Source organism: Hylobates moloch, unplaced genomic scaffold (assembly GCF_009828535.3).
Source record: "Hylobates moloch isolate HMO894 unplaced genomic scaffold, HMol_V3 SCAFFOLD_34, whole genome shotgun sequence".
NCBI lineage: Eukaryota > Metazoa > Chordata > Mammalia > Primates > Hylobatidae > Hylobates > Hylobates moloch.
This window is the reverse complement of record NW_026652309.1, coordinates 470,611-474,674: the sequence shown is the minus strand read 5'-3', so window position 1 is coordinate 474,674 and position 4,064 is coordinate 470,611. Positions and strand designations below refer to the sequence as shown.

At 44.9% G+C, this 4,064-nt stretch overlaps 1 long non-coding RNA gene across 2 annotated transcripts; it reads left to right on the top strand.

Annotated features, from left to right (window-relative positions):
• The first annotated feature begins 318 nt into the window (after positions 1–318).
• On the top strand, positions 319–1,434 carry LOC116463376 (uncharacterized). 2 transcript variants are annotated; one of them, XR_004246672.1, is made up of 2 exons: positions 319–585; positions 1,235–1,434. It is a non-coding gene; the product is annotated as an uncharacterized LOC116463376 (long non-coding RNA). The 2 variants fall into 2 exon arrangements; XR_009212029.1 differs by having other exon boundaries at positions 325–585; positions 1,263–1,434.
• The last annotated feature ends 2,630 nt before the right edge of the window (positions 1,435–4,064 follow it).

Below are 4,064 nucleotides of genomic sequence, written 5' to 3'. Positions count from 1 at the left end.
TTTGTTATGATGGCTTATTTTCTGCCCTAAAACAGGCTTTGAACTTAAAAACCTGAAAAGCATTTTATTTGGAATAAAAGAATCCACAGTGTCACACATTTGTCAGCCAATGTGTTCCTTCCTATGCTTTGTTTTAATTTTTCAGAGTGATTGTTTATGAACGAGGCCTTTGGTTTCTTGGAGGCTCATTTGGTCTTTCTACCCATTCTTCACAGAAAATGATAATCCTCTGATAACATAATCATCACCATAGCAACCGGAGGCGATGTCACAAACAGGATTATGACTTAAGAGCCCAGATTTGCATCTCACACCCACTACTTACGCGCCAGGCACCTCTCTGGATGCCACTCCACAGCCTCGTGTGTTAAGAGGCACACAAGAGCCGCCTGATTGGCTCCCAAGCTGAGAACCAGGAGCTGGGAGAAATCATAGTGAAATCTGAACCCGATGTAGCCCCGTCAGCATCACACACACACTCAGAGCAAAATGGCCTGCTCTTCAATGTAGTTTAGTTTAGTTCAATTGTCCTGCCCACCCCCTCCTGACCCTCCTGCCGCTGAGGGGTGGTGTTTGAAAGCACAGGTGAGTGCTTCATAGGCGCTGGGTGCGTGATCTAATTCTGGGTTCCTCAATCTATTAACAGCTTGGGAAGAACAGATCAGGGGACTGATGCTCACCTGGGTTTGGATTCCTCCTTTAGCCTTTGACAAGTTACTTAACTGAGTAAATCCTCAATTTCCACCATAATGAAGGAAAGATAGTGTGTGACTATTATGTTTTTATTCTGGATTGAACTACTCAGTGTATTCACAAGGCCAGTGAAGGCAGCACAGGAAAGTTAGTGTGGGCTGGTGCTGTGCTCATCAAGTCCACAGACACCTTAGGGGTTGTCAGGGTATTATCTGGGTCTTCCAGGTATCCCAGTGGTTTGGTTGGCGATTGCTCACCCATTTCACAGATGGCAAAACTGAGGCTTACGGAGTTTCCCGTGATGCTCCAGTTCACAGAGCTAAAAGGAGTAGAGTGATGGCTCAGACGCGGGCCTCCCAGCTCAAGTTCTGTGCTCTGGACAGAAAGTCTGGGTGACCCTGAAGGACGGGGCAGCTGTGCAGGGACAGGATAGGCCCATCCTGGAAGGCTCATTGGCTGAGGGAAAGAGGGTACAGGGCAAATAATTCCCTTTCATCCATCCATCCCCACTATTGCTCCGAAACTTCCCCTCCACCTCCAGCTTCTTTCTTCTCTTCTCCTTGGGACAGCAACGGCACAGAGAGTGGGCCGCCATCTCTTACTGCCCACTCAACCATTGCTGGATACTGACTCTTTCAGCTCTACATAGAATTCAAGAACTATATTTGGATCTGCTTCAGAACAGTAATCCCCACAGCCTTAAAACATGCAAAATAAAAATAAATTAATCATCCATCAGCATTTTATGGTACATTTATAATTTTATTTAAATGTTTAATATCATAAAACAAGCTTGGCTCATGGAGAAAACTGTTGATTTCATGAGAAGAAATTGCTCTCTTTTAAATGAAAGTAAATACTCTTTAGGGCATCCCTAGAGAGGAAATGAAGGAAGCTGTTCCCAAGTTGGCCAAATCTGGCAATTATTCTTTCAAAGGCAGCAATGTGTCACAGCAAAATGTGACAATTCCCTCAAGTGACCAGTGGGACTGATTTATGAGCAAAAGCAAAGACATTGTTCCCCCAAACGACTTTTGAGTTACTAATTCCCTGAGAGGGAAGATCATGGAAGGAGGGGGACCCAGGAAGCTCAGGGGTCCAGACCAGCTCTGAAAAGGACCTGTCTGTCACCTTTCCTCAGGGTTCTGTTATTGTGAATGGCAGATCACCATCACCTTCAAGCTCTGGCCTTGTTCTCTGATTGGTCATTCTTAGAGAGAGATAGGCTGCCCATTAAGACCCATTGTTCTGACTCTGAAATGAAGGAAAATGAAGCAATTAACATTTTGGCAGTGGGCAGAATTAATCATGCTTGACCATTTTTATTTAAGTTCTCCCCCAAAATGCAGCACCAAAAGGCAATTATTAGTTCACACAAAGAGGCATCTCTGAACAGCAAACACTCAATTATTTCAAAGTTTACTGTTGAGAAAACTGCAAAAGAAAATATGCATTCAACAGACACATTCTGAAAGGTCTTATAAAAATGAGGCTATTTTCACAGTTTCTAAGGCATATCCTATAATTTTGTTTTTTAATCATTGCAACCTACTGGATTCAATATTGGATTCTTATTTCTACCTCTCCAAACCCTCATCATAGTCTTCTGGCCATTCAGCAAAATACATTACTTTGCAAAGCTGAATGTAAGCATAGACATCATACATTCAGCTTTGCAATGTCTTACCTCCACTGTCACAAAATTAGGTAGCACCTCAGATCAGGTTAAGGAGAAATGACACATGAGATCTGTAGACTGTCTTCCTCTTTCCCATGACCATAGTGGTCAAGTGGTTGCACTGATTACCTGATTAATGGCCTCCTTGTATTCCTGTCACACTGACTCTGGGCTTGCTCAGCCAGGGGACTTTCTTCGGCCAATGGATGTCAGCAAATGAGACCCAAGCCAAGTTCTGAAAAGATATTCACTCTTTTTGACCTCTGCCACCACCAAGAGAACATATTCAGGGTTGCTTGACAGAAAAATAATCTAAAAGATTTCTAGAGGAGAATGGACTGGCCTCCAGAGCCACCCTGGACCAGCAGCCCCCCAACAAGCATGCAGCTGATTGCAGCACAGCGAGCCACCCCAGTAGAGAGGCAGCTGAGCCTGGCTCAGATAAGCAGAACTGCCCAGCCAATCCAAAACTCAAAGAAAAATAGTGAATGGTAGTTCTTTCAAGCCATTCAGTGTTGGGATAATTTGTTATGTGGCACCACTGAGGCAATAGGTAGCTGATACAAACCTAACCCCAGCTGCCATTCATTAAGCACATGTTATGTGTCAGGGATGGTGCTTTGTAAAGTTGACACTTTACAGACTCAACTCTGATCTGCCCAGTGATGCCACCATTCAGGTGTCATTATTCTCATTTATATAGATAAGGACACATGCCTTACACAGTAGAGTTTAGTAAGCATGTGAGAAGCTATGTTTGGACCCACAGCAGTCTCCTCTTCCCTCAAGTCACCTGCCTCCACCGTGACAGTCTGCCCTGAATCCCTGGCTCTGGTGCCCCGCCCTGAGCATAAACAGGTCATCGTGTGAATACCAACAACCTCATGTTGACCAGGAAGGACTAAGCCATGCCTCTGAACTGTTGACACGTCATGTGACCTGTCCTGGAAATGCTCTATGGGCATGAGCAAAGCCCACCTTGAATGTCTAAAAATAACCATGGGCCAGGAGTTCCTATCTGCAGCCACTCATCAGCATTTTATCCTCCCGGCTCACACGCTCATCACACTGTAAAATGGGATTGCTCCAAACAAACCCATACAAGCAGATGCCCAGCCCACCACTCACGCCCAATGATGGGGGAAGCGAAGGTCACTCTCCCACAGCAGGCCTCCCCCTGAGATCACCCTCTTCTGGCATAAATAGAGTGTACCTGTGATGGACCAAATTCATCCAACTCTCGTTCTGAATGTCCTCCTAGCAGAAGCTGGCTACTCTTAGCTGAATTCTGCTTTGTTCCCTGATAGGCACTGGCCTGGATGCCATGAAAGGGCCAGGAGCGTGCCAGTCCTCCTCACTGTATCTGCAGCTTTAAGCATGATAAGAAATACAACAAGTGTTTGTAGACAATGAATGGTCTAAATGTACATATGGGGAGTTTTACGAGCAATGCATCACAATTCCAGCACACACTTATTTGCATTTATTAGTGTTTCTTGACTTTGGTTGCACACTAGAATCATCTGAGCTGTTCTGAAAAGCACAAACACACAGTCCCTATCCTGGAGCAACAAAACATCCTGGGCTATTTGATGGATTCCTGAGTAGAGCTATGGCTCGAATTCTCTCTGGGTCAATCTGATGTGAAGCCAGGGTTGATGGCTACCCTTCTCTCCTATTTCAATTTAAACAC